The sequence below is a fragment of the Mixophyes fleayi genome, chromosome 1 (genome assembly GCF_038048845.1).
Source record: "Mixophyes fleayi isolate aMixFle1 chromosome 1, aMixFle1.hap1, whole genome shotgun sequence".
Taxonomy (NCBI): Eukaryota; Metazoa; Chordata; class Amphibia; order Anura; family Limnodynastidae; genus Mixophyes; species Mixophyes fleayi.
The window spans coordinates 373,131,054-373,146,800 of record NC_134402.1 but is presented as its reverse complement, the minus strand read 5'-3'; the positions used below and the strand labels follow the sequence as shown (position 1 = coordinate 373,146,800).

Below are 15,747 nucleotides of genomic sequence, written 5' to 3'. Positions count from 1 at the left end.
GACTGCCTTTGTTTTGTATCTGGCAGCAGTACCTATAATCCATCAGAGGTGCTGCTGCTGTCCTGCTCCTGAACTCTGCAACATGCCTGAAGGAGTTAATCTCCTTGTCTGATGCTAATTAGAACTGCACCTGTTGCACTGCTTTAAGTACCTGCCTCTAGCTGTGGTCTGAGCAGTTCATCCATTTGTTCCTGGCTGCTACTAACCTGCTCCTGTGCTATTTGGTATATACCTGCTGGACTGAACTTCTGTGTATAATCCCTGCCTGTACCTTGGACCTTGCCTGCTTGCCTGAGACCCCGAATCATTTGCCTGTACCTTAGACCACGCTGTTTTGCCTGTTGCCCTGACCTTTTGGACAGACTTCTGGACCTCGCCTATTTGCTTGATCTCTGCCTGGCTATTTGGATTTGTTTGACTGGTCTCTATTTGATCCCTGGACTCTGTCTGATTTCCTGGACAGCCTTGTGCCTTCTGGACTGGGGTAAACTTATTATACTTGTTCCTGCCATTTTACTAAACAGTCTCTTTTGGAACCTGTTATCCGTGGATTTGAGTTATCTTTGTTAATATATTTACCTGAATAAAGACACTTTGCCTTACACTTCCGTTGCACTTTGTGAATGCACTGGGATTCATAACAGTGCTGACCTTCTCTCATATACTGCTGGATTTCTGTTGTGACCTTTTTGCCTGTTTATTGGATCTTGCCTTCCTGCCTGTGACCCTGACCTTTTGGCCTGTACCTTGGATTCTGTTGATTTGCTCGTGACCACGACCCTTTGGCGTGTTTCCTGACTATTCTTCTCTGCAAGTGACCCTTGTTTTGTATGACCTTGACCATGACTTTCGTCTGACCATCCATTTCCATCTGTACTGTTTCCAGGCCTTTGCTGCGGTTAGTATAACGAACCTACACTACATTGGCGTTAAGTCTTGGGGCATCCGAGTACCTGTGAGCGCGTCTAGCTCTACGGGAAAGGCGGCTGCTATAGGCAAAGATCTCCGCCAGTCCATTCGGCAGGTTCGTTATCTGACCACTAGCAGCCTAACAATATATTCACTTAAACAAGTCTTGCTCACAGACGGCATTTTATCTCGTAACATTTATGGGCATAACAAACCCTCCTGATTTCTGAGAACATTCATCAGCCCCATTTTCACACAGATTAAAACCGCATGTAAAAGCGCACTCCCACAGTTCTCTTTTAGCTTAAAGTGAAAGCTATTTTTCTCAACTTCAGAAACAAAATTATTTTGTTCAAATACAGAAACGGCTTTTTTGGACCTCAGCAAGCTGAAGGTCCCCTATTTTCTTCTGACACTGTCTGTACATTATTTTCAGTTTTGTCCGTCCACTGATTCGTGCAGTGGCGGACCAAAGATTTCAAAACTTATTTTGCCTCTGTTCAAAAGCTTACAATTAAGCAATGCAGGCATTACATTTACAAATGTACAACTTTTTCAACCTTGAAACATGTCACTTGTAAAAACGTACAAGACCGACAACAGTGTGATTTAAACTAAATCACACCTCTCCCTTACAGAGCGCTAAGACAGTGATCAAACAGCGTGAACTTATCACGGATCTCCCTCACACGTAGTAAGACGGGGACAAAACTCACATACAGAGGAAGAAAGATTAGCTGAACTTCCAGCCTACTTCTGTGAACTACAAGCCCCTCAATGTTGCATACATTGTCAAATAACAAAAACAGAGTCCTTCTTATCTCAACACACTGAAATATTTTACACAGAATAAGGGAGGGGGGCACATTTCACTCTTGAGCATATCCACATATTGACCTAATCTTCATAGCCAAGCCTTTGTATCCATTCTTTATTATTCAAATAAAACCGAGACCATTTTTGCAAGTCTAATGTCCCTTCTGGAGGAAATCCAGAAATCCTGCTCTCTTGAGTACTTTATGAATTCTTTTAAGAGCTTTACTACCTTCTCTCTTCTTCATTATATCCATGGGTTTACCAATAATAGGCATCTGTCACGAACCACGGCGCTACCACCAGCCCTCCGCTGCTTCCCTGCAGTGCCCTTCATCCCGGCCGTCACTTCCGGCAACAGCCTTGATACGCGCCCCGGCAGGAGAGACACAGCTGGGCGCATGTCCTAGTAAAATAGCGCTGTGACCCGGCAGGCTATTACCCGGGCACAGGCGCACTATCCTTCATTTAACATCTGGGTCCCATTATTGTATTATGGTGCTTGTCTCCTGATTGGCTGCTATCCATAATTTAGGAAGGGAGGGCTTAGCCTCCCTGCCGGTTATAGCGTTCAGTTTCCCTGTCAGCTAGTCTGCTCCTGTACTGTGTTTTGTGAAAGCCTTTTGTATTGACTACTGTGTATGACCCCCTTCCTGTACCTTGAACCTTGCCTGCTTGCCTGTGACTCTGACCCTTTGGCCTGTATCTTGGACCCCGCTGACCCCTTTGTCGTGTTATCTTACCATTCTGCTTGCTAGTGATCTCTGACCTCGGCTTACGTCTGACCATCCGCTGCCATCTATTCTGTCTCCTGGCCTGGCGCAAGAGTTCTGTATTACAAACTTGCACTACGTCTGGAGTTAAGTCCTGAGGGCATCTGAGTACCGGTGAGTGTATAAAGCTCTATGGGAAAGGCGGCTGCTAAAGGTGAAGACCTCCGCCAACTAGTTCTGTAAGTTTGTGAACAGACCGTCAGTCTAACATTATCTTACTATTCTGTGCCCGCATTAATGGGATACTGGTCACAGTACTGTCAGTATCTGGGATACAATGTCCTGTAAGCCGAATAAGGTAATATCATTTCCCCCTTTGTACAGATGTAAAGTGTCTTTAATCCTTTACCTCCTAGTCTGCCCTAGGAACATTAGATGTGAGTTTTATCGGCTTTAGATTAAAAGACTGGCACTTGTGGCTGATCCGATTTCTTCCCTTCAAGTCCATGTATGGACGTATAGGGTTATAATCTGGTAACATGATTTTGTGGCCAGTATGTAGTATTTCTTGATTCAAATGACACCCTAGCGTACAATATTGTTCTTTTTCATTACTCACAAACTGTAATATGCATTTGTAGTTGTAACACCCTCTAATCTAGGACCCTTGCAACCTGAATATTTTCTCAGAACAATGCAGCAGGTACAATTCTTATTTAAACCTCTCTTATTATCTTCTAACTCAAATTGTCTAGACCCATCATAATCGATAGTATCCATACATGATAATTTCATTATCCTTTACTCTGACTGAACATTGGGTTAATGGAATAACCTCTAATCACCTCAACTGACTTTCCTTAGACATACAAAGAAATACTGAACTGAGTAAGATGGTAGACATCTACACTGTTTTTTACTCACCGTACGGAATTTAGTTCAGCAATTCTCTGGACTTCAGTGGAGTCTGGCACCAGGAGTTGAGATATTGGGGCACGCCGGACGCTAGCCCCCAGAAATGTTGGGGTATCGGGGTTCACCGATGCCTCTATCAATCACCTTCAATGTCAGTCAGATCTTCCTTGATTTTCAGTCAACTGGTAAACAGAAAAACACCCATCACATGTATGGTATGATATAATGCTGAGTAATTCTGATTCTGTTCCAACCAGAGCTTACTTCAGACTCTTTATTTATACAGTAGAATATTAGGGGTATAGTAGTTTAGCAACCAATTATAAGACAGTAAATTATTAGAGGTATAGAAGCTTAACAACCAATCATAAGACAGTAAATTATTAAAAACAACAAACTAATTATGCGTACTCTGCATCTTTCTTATTTATGTTTTTATCTCCTCAGGCATTCTGCCACCAGTATTGTTGTTACTTTGCATAGAACGTTACGTTCAACTGTGTGTCCTAGGATTGTTCATGTTCTCAGAGAACATCTTGTTGTAACATTGTTTCAAGGCTTCAATCTTTTTATCTTCTCATTAGTAAATTATCTGCTAATTTATTTTAAGGCTATAACTTATTATTTTCTAAAGCTTAGCACATGATAGATATTAAATCAATAATCATAAAATTTTACCCTTACGGATGTTAGTAGATATTTGGAATGTTCACAGGAGCAAAACAAGGTAATGGGGAAGTAAACAGACTGGAAGTTACAGTGAAATGAGCAGGATTCTGTGATGTGAAGCTCCTCCACACCAAAGCAGGAAGATTATGGTGTCAATTTGTATAAAACAAATTCATACTTAAAATTGTTTTAGTAATAAAATGCATCGTGAATATAAGTCCATATAGATAAGTGGCTTTTTTTTCATACACAGTTTAAACTTTATTTAAGGGATCTAAAAATGTAGTCTTTAAAAACTGTATATTGCAATTACTGTATCTGCCACATGATGGCAACATTTCCTTTTGCTGATATGTTTGCTTGAAATCATGCTTTTTTTCTTTGCTTCTGCAGTGAAAGATAATTTAGTTCAACCATGATTCACATTGCCGTTAAAGATTAATAGCGATGCAAATGTATGTATAACCTCTTGAGATGCTCACCTTTGACCCCAATTAGTCAAGGCATTGATCCAGTGGGTGAAAAAAAAATATCAATGAGGCCAAACGTGTCATCGGTGATAACTATTGTGTTGCTGCACAACAATGAAGAATATCCGCAGTGGAATGGAACTGGAAAAAAGCCCTGTACTTGATGCAGAATGGTTACTGTCCTCATTTATTAAAAGAGCTGTATAAATTATGTTTGACCTTTTTCAAATATCTCAACAATTAGGAAACGTACATAAGCTCCCTGTTCTTTTGAAACCTAAGAAGTGCATTTTCAAAATGTTCACATCATTTTGTTGTTTTAGATGTGATTTATTCATGAGAAATTTCTTGGAATTAATCCATTGATCAATACAAAAAAGATGTGTGTGTGTGTGTCTTTTTAAAGGCTGGCAGAATGCAATTATGTTTTGAACTAGAGCCAATTTTTATGGAGAGAGGTGGGGGGATGAATCCTGTGTGTGCCTGGGAAAAACAGTTAAAGGAGCTCATAAATGATTAGTATGCAGTTCTCATCAAGTGTTGGAGAGTTTTTCTTTTCTTTCTTTTGCTTCTTTGCATATTGCTTTCCCATCTGACTCTCATTCGAACACTGTCACGTGCAGTCTCAAACACATTATTGTTTTCTTTTTTTTTTTCACAGCCTCCCATTGTTAATGTCAAAGATGCTTCTAGAAGCATTTCAATGTCACCATTAGTTCAGCAGTTATTTTTCTTTCACAAAACGGTCTATTAAAACATTTATTTACATTCTTGTCAGCGCCTCTTTTGCTGACTGGTGCATTGTAATCTTTTATCCTACTAAAGAACATACACAAGACAGAAAATCAGGCTTATAAACGAAGATAAAGATATTGATAGACAAGGTGCTGTAAGGCTCCCCCAGAGTTCCTGAAAGCTATTAATGTACGTTTTTTTTTATCTAGTAATGTTTCTGTACTTATCAAAACTCTGTATGACATTCGTATTGTATAAGCCTGTGCTTTTGAATATAGATACACTTTCTTAATCTATGCCAAGTCCTAGTGAGAATCTGCTTTTTCATACAAATGATGAGGATATGAGTTTCTTTTGGAGTATATATAGTTGTATAATGTGTTGCCTTCCTACATATACACTACACACCCTGGAAACATTATGTGGTCACTTAAATTTCAGGAAATATTTCTATGTTGTCTTTGGCAAGTTCAGTTAAAGTTCAGTTAAATAACAGTTTGACCTTTGCATTTTTCTACTTGTGCACTTGGCAATATTTATAATAAACTACATTCATCCACCACATAAGCGTAACATTTTTTCTTTTATAATGTTTCTGTTCAATATGTTCTACTTTTTCCTGTGCTGCTTTTTGCTATACTGTTGATGGGTCATTTCATTTCAATTGATCCAATTAATATTACCATACTATTTTCTTTATATCCTCTGCACACATTTAGTAATATAAGAAAGGGTATCAAATCTAAGTTTATTTTTTTTAATCTAATGTAGCTTTTGATTCAGAAGGGTTTGGAAATGTCAACAATCAGCAAATGTTGGCATATGTGAGTATACAAAAACCCTAGGGTTTAGATATTTTAATAAAACAAAACATGTTAACAGGCTTTAATTACATGACCACATGATATAACACATGATGAGGTTTGAGAAATTTTAAGGTCAAATGTAAAAACGCATTTTCCCAAAAAATGACTTAAGTTGGAATCTTTTATATATATTTTTAGTAATTTATGTTAATTGCAACATTTATAATGTACTGTAACAGATGAAACTTTGTTACCTATATTCCTCCCCATTGGTGGAATTTTAGTGTACTGAATATCATTGGTATTGTCTTCTGTGACTCTGACCTACATAATATATATATTTGAATGTGAAGTGCACTTTGCTTATTTTTACTTAAAACAAATATATACATATATACATGTAGGTCGAACTGTAAATTTAGAAGAGGCGGTACACAAGCTCAGTGACTTCAAGCATTCTACTGTGATAGGATGCCACCTTTGCAATAAGACAGTTCATGAAATTTCATCCTGCTGGACAGGGCCGTAACTAGGGCTGTGCGATAGGGGCGACCGCCCAGGGCACAACGCTGAACGGGGGCGCAGTTTAGGAATATTTTAGGTTAATTTGGTTAAAATTGAGGGCTAGTGGGGCAGCATTTGTCTTTCTCGCCCCGGGCGCTAGAGTTCTAAGTTATGGCTCTGCTGCTGGATAGTCCACGGTCAACTGTAAGTGATATTACTAGAAAGTTTAGGAACAACAGCAACTCAGCCACGAAGTGGCAGTACACATAAAATCACAAAGTGGAGTCAACGTCTGCTAAGCACATGGTGCGTAAAAGTCACCAACGTTCTGCTGATTCCATAGCTGAAGAGTGCCGAACTACCATTGGCATTAATGTAAGTACAAAAACTGTGCAGGAGCTTAATGGAATAGGTTTCCATGGCCGAGAAGCTGTATGCAAGCCTCACATCTCCAAGACCAAAGCCAGGCATTGGATGGAGTGGTGTAAATCACACCGATTCTGGACTGTTGAGCAGTGGAAACGTGTCTCGTGGAGTGATGAATCACGCTTCTGTGGCACTCAGATGGGCGAGTCTGAGTTTGGCTAATGTTGGGAGAAAACGTTACCTGCCTGATTGCATTTTGCCAACTGTGAAGTTTGGTGGAGGAGGAATGATGGAAGAGGGCTGTTTTTCAGGGTTAGGCTAGGCCCCTTATCTCCAGCATACCAAGTCATTTTGGAGAATGCTATGCTTCCGACTTTGTGGCAACTGTTCTATTCCAACATGTCTGTGCCCCAGTGCACAAATCAAGGACTACAAAGACATGGTTTGATTAGTTTTGTGTGGAAGAACTAGCCCACACAGAGCCCTGAACTCAAGCCCACTGAACACCTGTTGGATGAACTGGAACGGAGTTTGCGAGACAGACCTTCTCGTCCAAAATCAGTGCCTGAACTTATAAATGCTCTACAGAATGAATGGGAACAAATTCCCACAGAAACACTCCAACATCTTGTGGAAAGCCTTCCAAGAGGAGTGGAAGCTGTTATCACTGCAAAAGGGGGAAACAAGTAATATTAAAGTACATGTTTATTTATTATGTATATAATATATATATATATATATATATACATCATCATCATTTATTTATATAGCGCCACTAATTCCGCAGCGCTGTACAGAGAACTCACACCAGTTCCTGCCCCAGTCTAAATTCCTTAACACACACAAACATACAGACTAGGGTCAATTTGTTAGCAGTCAATTAACCTACCAGTATGTTTTTGGAGTGTGGGAGGAAACCGGGGCAACCCGGAGGAAACCCACGCAAACACAGGGAGAACATACAAACTCCTCACAGATAAGGCCATGGTCGGGAATCAAACTCATGACCCCAGTGCTGTAAGGCAGATGTGCTAACCACTAGTACACACTGCATCCTGGTGCCATCCCAGGTAAATGAAACAGACGCACCTGGCCATCCACATGATGTAAAAGGAAACGGGATTCATCAGATCAGGCCACCTTCCATTGCTCCGTGGTCTGTTCTGCTGTTCATGTGCCCATTGTAGTTACTTTCAGCAGTGGACAGTGGTCAGCATGGGCATTCTGACCAGGGCCGGATTAAGGGAATGGAGGCCCCTGGGCTAAGGGGCCTCCATTCCCCCGTGAGGCCCCCAATGTGAGGCCCCCCCAAGCACTTACCTGGCAGTGCAGTCCTCCTTCCGCGGCGCGCTGTAAGCTCCTTACTGAGGAGATCTCGCGAGAGTTCGTGGACTCTCGCGAGATCTCCTCAGTAAGCAGATTACTGAGTGGCGCCGGGGATGGAGGAATGCACTGACAGTGCTCAGCAGCATTGATCAGGATGTGGGTGCCCCCGCCCCTGGACCGATCAATAATGCTGCTGAGGACTTTGAAGGGCCCCCTGGATGCCCGAGGCTCCTGGGCTATAGCCCAGTTAGCCCTAGGGTTAATCCTGCCCTGATTCTGACTGGTGTGTGGCTACACAGCCCTATGTGCAACAAACTGCTATGCACTGTGTTCTGACACCTGTCTATCATAGCCAGCATTATTTTTTCTGGATTGGACCAGACGGGCTAGACTTCGCTCCACACATGCATCAAATGAGCCTTTTGTACCTATGACCCTGTCATCTGTTCTCTGGTATTTCTTCCTTGGACCACTTCAGGTAGGTACTAACCACTGCATACTGGGAATGGCCCACAAAACCTGCCATTTTGGAGATGCTCTGACCCAGTTGTCTAGCCATCACTATTTGGCCCTTGTCAAAGTAGTCCAATTCTTATACTTGCCCATTTTTCCTGCTTCCAACACTTCAACTTCACAAATTGACTGTTCAATTGTTGTCTAATTCATTCCACCACTTGACAGATGCCATTGTAACTGGATAATGATCAGAATCTGATGGTTATTATGTTCAAACACCTACACTTTTTGTTTTTTATTAATCTACCCCAGATCTCACCACACTTCTTGCCATGGCCCTCTGCTGGTTCAGCCAAAGCAACGTTGGTAAATGCCGAATAGGTTTGCCTCAAAGGTAATAAAGTGTTGTTTGTTAATCCAAGATAGGAAAATTATGGTCCTCTCCTTGAATTAACCCATTGCAGTTTTTACGGTGACTTGCTCTTCCATTCCAGTAAGGGATAACTGCTCATTTCAGTGAAATGTCCTAGGACTTTAAAGAGCGTACCGGTACATTCGGAACAGAGCTGCACCAAAGAGAGGCTATGTGGGAGGGAGCATTGCAGGGTAAATTTACTGAATTGTAAAAATCATTATTACAGTTTACCATACTTTAGAATATTAACATGACAAAGGGAGAAGTGTAAAGGGCAGCTTCACATTAAAGGGGGTTCCAATTGGATTTAAATTTTATAATGTAATGATTGATACTCCACTATTGTGTATTGAGTTCTTAAAATATTCCTCTAATCTATGGTGTCTACCCACTTTCAAAATATTAATGTTTCACTTTAATGAATTATATTAATTACCCCCTAGTGGTGATTTATATCATTGAGCAGTCACTAAGTATTTTTTGTGCTTGCTTTTGCTCATGGTCACTACGCCATGCTGTTTGATATGCTTCGGATCCTTTTGTTAAAGATGACACAATTTTTATTCCTATGGTAACTATGAATATTTTATTTTACGTAATGTGGACTCTCTGCTCCCAGAGAGAGAGAGAGTGTGATCACAGAGAAACACGCATGTATTTATATACATTTAGCAAAGGCTTCTGCCAGTAGGTTTGGTAATCTCTTTATTTGAACATTCCTCTATAAGTGCACATCCTACCCATATATTACTAATTCTATACATGGTTGTAAAGAAATTAGGATACATCAGCAAATTTGTTTCACTCAAAGGGATTTTAACCATTACTGCTTAAGTTCTTAAGTGTTCTCTATTTATTTTATTTAATCATTCCTCCTATTGCTTTTTCCTAACTATTTTTAGTATATAAAACTTAAAATACATATACTACTAGTAGAAAGAAGGAAAAGCCATACTCAATGCATTGAGGAAATGTCCTATCTAATATAAGTCATGGAGTATTTAAATATTGTAATTTGGGTATATAACGTTTGACATTGTAGGTTGGTGTTCCCCTGCAAAATAACTTTGACCTTTTTTCCACCAGGTCCGACACACAGGGATTCACTTAGCATGAAAGTATGGATTAACAAAGCATGAAAATTACCAGATTTCTCAAAACTAAAACTGAATACTGTATGAAACCTTTAATCATGTTTGACAATCTTTGTCCTAACTATGCAAATGGTTCACAACCTTTTTCAGGTCCAGACAAAAATATTGACACCCTAGAATTTTTTTTTTTAATAGTGCATTATTTCTTCCAGAAAATTGCTGAAATTAATGTATTGCTTTGGTTTGCATCAAATTCAAAAAGCAGAAACATTTACTAAGTTATAACTTATTATACACAGATCCTTAATTGGACCAGGCAAAAATGTTGGCACCTTTTACAAGTAATTAGAGAGAGCATTAGACTCAAGCAATTGATTCTCCTTCTCTTTGGAACTGAATTCACCTGTAGTTAGTAGCAGGTGCCTGCAATATAAAATAACTCATTAAACGAGCTTGAGTAGATAGAAAGACTCTCCTTTTTTGTGTCACGGTGTGTACTGCAATGAACTTGAAATAATAATGAATGCCAGAGAATTGACTGAGGAGGATAGACAGCTTGTAAATAGATAGACAGCTTGGATAATCACAAGGCTAAAAAGTAACCTCCAGAGATCGTGATGTTCCTGTTTCCACTGTACATAATGTTATTAGGGAGTGTAAGGTTTATGGCACTATAGCCACCCTTCCTGCAAGTGGCCGCAGGAGAAAACTGTATTAGTGATTGCAACTCAGGATAGTTTGAATGTTGAAGAAAGCAACTCAATCAACTGCTGAACAGACTTAATCTGATCTTCAGACACAAGGTATGACGGTTTCAACTTGCACCATTTGTCGCCAACACAATGAAAAGGGAATATACAGTAGGAGGCACAGTTGGGCCCCATGGCTGAGAGAAAGGCATAAGAAAGTTTGACTGGCTTTTGACAAAATACATGCCGAATTCCTTCTGGTTGAATGACCTGTTGATAGATGAAACAATATTAGATCTCCTTGGTAAAATACATCATTATGTTTACAGAAAAAAAAATTGACCTTTCAAAGATCAGAATATCTTCCCTACAGTCAAGCATGGGGTTGCTGTACTGTATCTGGCACTGGATGTCTTGAACATATGCATGGATATTTTGGAGTACAATGTTTAACCCAGCTCAGAAAGCTCCATCTAAGGTCATGGGTCTTCTAGAAGGATAATAACCCCAAACACACTTCAAAAATCACCTAGGAATGGTTCAAGATAAGACGCTGGACAGTTCTGAAGTATCCAGCAATGAGTCTAGATCTATATCTCATGGGATCTGTGGACAGATCTGAAAAAGCAGTTATGAAATGGAAGCCTTCAAATCTGGGGGAATTGGAGCAGTTTGCACAGGAAGAGTGCACCAAACTGCCAGTAGAGAGGTGCAGGAAGCTCATCTGTGGCCACCAAATATATAAAATATATCAAAGGGAGATTGAGTATGTACAAGAGCTGGAAAATTTTGGTCTGGGGGGGGCTGTTTCTGCTCAGCAGCATTTTCAAGGGTAAAAATGCAGGGAGCCCAGTGACCCAGTCCAAGGTAGCCCACTATGGGACTGATCCAGGGGGCAGATGTCTATCTGCTCCCCCAGAACAGCCAGCCCCTTTGTACATGGGAAATGCCCAGCAGGCGCACATGATGCTGTTTATACTGAGTTGTCTTGCAAACGCATGTAACGTGTTTGACAACAAATATACACTAACTCATTATCCACCCCAAAAGCATATCTAGAATCTGTATAGATTTTCATGGCCTGACCTTCAGCAAATGTGCAGGCTCTAGTTAGGACAATTTAGCACCAGCCTGCTGAACAGAAGAGCAGGTGGGGAGAGTATATGAGCTTCAACACATTTATGTAAGGTGCACACTGTATATCCTGTCTTCAAGTTCCCTTTATAGTTGCATAGGTATGAGTCATCTACAAAAAGAGCAATGTCTGCATTTTGCAGGGGGGTATCAGTGAGGTCCGTCTATGCAGTCATAGCTTGCTGCCTCAGTAAAAGTTGTGTGAGTGATCTATGCTCTCAAGCATGAGAGTAACAGGGTTAAGAACATTGCACCTTAGAAGGGTCAGGTTAGTTGGAAGCTTAAGCATATTTGCCAACTTATAGCAGTCGGCGCAGCGGGGGCGGGGCCAAATGCTTTGATTCTCAGGGAATTGCGGCATTTTGGATTTCATTCTGCCCACTTCACTAGGAAGGCTGCCATACTCTCCCGGGAGTCCGGGAGACCCACCCGGAATCCGGGAATCTCACAGACATTCCCGGAGAGTTGGCAAGTATTAGCTTAAGGTCTAACTTCCATTTGATAAATCTGTATTGCGTCTAGTGTTGTGTGTGTTTATATAGCAAGATATATATACAGTATGAGGGGAAAGAACCATAAGTAGGTGACCTATAATAATATCACTATATTTGTCTGCAAATAGGGCACCAACTGCCACTGCTTGCATACATGTAAGGCTGCTGCCACTGGATTTAAAGGATCAACCTGTCTGTTTGTCACCTTGTCTTTGAGCAAAGACTCCTGAAGCATGAGCCAACTGCTCATGGCAGTGTAAAGAAAATGATTTTGGGTAATCCAGAAACCCCAGTGCTAGAACATGCACTAGTATTTATCTAGAAAAACTGATAAGATAAGTAATATTTGTCAGAGACTAGAACTTTTTCTTCACATATATCCCAAAGAGGTATAAGTCAAGGAAATAAGTCTTTGTGTGGAGGTGGTGCACACCATTAGTAATTATCCAATCCATGCAAGTGTTAAGCTTAATGCTCTTTTGCTAAAGGGTACCTAGATTATTGCTTATAATACTTCTGTACAATAGTTAATCTTTGCCTTCTGATCTGAAATTATTTGGTGGTCAGTGTGCAAGTCAATAAATACACTTGATTATTTTATACATCAAAGCATCTGAAACTCCTTTGGTAATGTGGCTATGCCTAAAGTAACGGGCCATAAAAATATCAACTCCTCCTTACTTTCTGTCCATTTTGCATTCACAATGGCCTGTACACTAGAGACTGATAAGTGTTGATGTCCTTCTGAAATGCAATACTTTATGCAAGTTATTTTGTGTTGCCACAGTTACAGTTTATCTTGTGTGGGCCTGATCCATCTTTGAACGCAACCTGCATGCAAGTTGCACTTTTAAGATGAACACGGAACTTGTGTATACATTTGCCGATGTTCAAATTGAAGTGGATCTCAAAATACGTTCCTGTTTAAACCTGGGTAAACTCTGCCTAAACTATACTTTTTGTATGTTAACAGACCTAACATATTGCAGTATATGCACATGTATATGTGCAATATTAAGTACCATCAGAACGCATGGAAAAAAAACAAATATAAAATAAATTACCAACTCATACTACTATAATCATTAAGTGTGTAAACATTTTTCTACATTGTTTTACATGAAATACATAAATCAAGATATTCTTAATGCGTACCATACATAAAGTCAGTGTGCATAGTTTCTCTTCCATACATACACATGTTCTGAGTCATGCATACGTGCAGTTTTTTTTTTTTAAAAAAAGACCATGCTGTGACAGTCATTGCTGTCAGTGGGCACTTAGACCTGCAGTGTAGCTGGTGCAAACGATAGAGTAGGTTTTCCTTAGCCATAAGAGAAACCCAGACCTTAAATTGGCCACATTTGCATTGGCAGACCCTCGGCACACCCTTACTTTTTATTGCCTATGTCATTCGCCCCTTTCCTCCTCCATTCTGCCATGTTATGTTATTAGCCTTATGTAATTTCTAGCATTTAGACTAGTCCTCCCACAAATGTACTAACCAGGATGGTGCCATCAGTGAGTGTCCTAGAATTACCATACTTTTATACCCCTTCTATTCGGTGGCTATGATAATCCTCAAAGCTCTCCTTTGGCAACCTATAGCCAATATCAAATAACAAACAATCTACAATCTGATTTCAAAGTGAAGTAAGCATGATGTACTTTTCATCTGGTGTGCTAAGTTTCCTTGGCCAACCACTGCGTCTACGGTCCTTAACGTTCCCTTTTTCATTGTGCTTCATCAAAAGAGCATGAACAGCATATCTTGAAACCCCAGTCTGCTTTGAAATCTTTGCCTGGGAGAGACCATGCTGATTCAGTGTAACTGCCTTTGTGTCTTGTTGCTGTGCTTAGTCTTGCCATGGTGTATGACCTGTGACATGAAACTGTCTTCCACAACCTCACGTTTGTAGAAGAGTTTGGCTGTTCCCCACCCAGTGTTAAACCTCTTACACAGCTGTTTCTGTTTCAGTTAATGACTATGACTCAACCTATGAAAATGATGATGATCATCACCTATTTAATTTGATTGATTAATTAATAAATTAATGAATTGATGCTGTTTTGCAGGAAAAGGGTGGTCACACCAAATATTGATTTTGATTTAGATTTCTCTTCTGTTTATTCACTTTGCATTTTGTTAATTGGTAAAAATAAACTATTAACACTTCTATTTTTGAATCATTCTTACTTTGCAGCATTTTTTCACACCTGCCTAAAACGTTTGCACAGTACTGTATGTTTACAGTAGAGGACAAGGGTGTGTCCTATGCAGTGTTCCCATTTGTTAGGTAAATCTATTTTAATGTATAGCGAAATGAAGTGACCTTTTTCAAATTCTCTTATAAACTGCTGCCTCACTACAACACCAAGGGGACCACCTTTCCCTTTAAAATATATTATATAACCTTAAAAATGTGTGTATCTCAGGCGCAAATTTAAATGAATCTCTACTCCCACACTTTTTCGATATATACGAACAAAATAAGGTGATATTAAATTCAAAAAATGTCCAACAATGTTCAGAATCTTTAGTCTAGTATGACAAGACAAACTTTCTTTCAAGTCTTTTACATCCTTCCAATAACTCTCACGGGAATTCCTCCAATATTTTTCACAATTATGGACATAGAAGGAAAAAGGACAGTGAATATATGTGTAGTATTTATCAAAACACTATTATACACCCGAAATAAATAACCTTTAAGGAACAGGTGAATAAAGGAAACAGATTTTATAAATCACCACGTGATGAATTTTCATATGAAATAGTATCAGGGTAAGTACACCTTTCAATTCGCTTACTTTTTTACATTCATAGAAGACTCTTATATTCTGGTGATCCACTGTTTTCACATGACTGGATTCTCAAATATATACTCGATATTGTACGATGAGTATGAAAAACAAAATATTATCCAATGGATAGTGTATTACCTTCTTAAGATTCTATTTTAATAATAATAATAATAATAATAATAATAATATATAAAAAATTTTAAAAACAATAATTTTACATTATTGTAAACTAAACAATAGGCATTGTACCATAAGTAATGTATGTGCTGCAAACCTGAATCAACATTCTTTCTTTAACAAACTAGATTGAATTATTTCTTGACTTAAAAAAGGTGACCTTGTTATTGTTTGGAACTTCAATGCTACCCTAAATAACTCTCTGGACAGGTCTTCCTCTGGGATTCCTTCCTCCAAGAAATCGGACCTGCATAAAT

The 15,747-nt window shown here is 39.5% G+C and overlaps 1 long non-coding RNA gene across 1 annotated transcript; it reads right to left on the bottom strand.

Annotated features, from left to right (window-relative positions):
- Nucleotides 1-9,669: 9,669 nt before the first annotated feature.
- Nucleotides 9,670-15,386, bottom strand: LOC142109018 (uncharacterized). The gene is made up of 2 exons (XR_012680261.1): nucleotides 15,320-15,386; nucleotides 9,670-11,150 (listed from the first exon to the last, which is right to left on the bottom strand). It is a non-coding gene; the product is annotated as an uncharacterized LOC142109018 (long non-coding RNA).
- Between the last annotated feature and the right edge of the window lie 361 nt (nucleotides 15,387-15,747).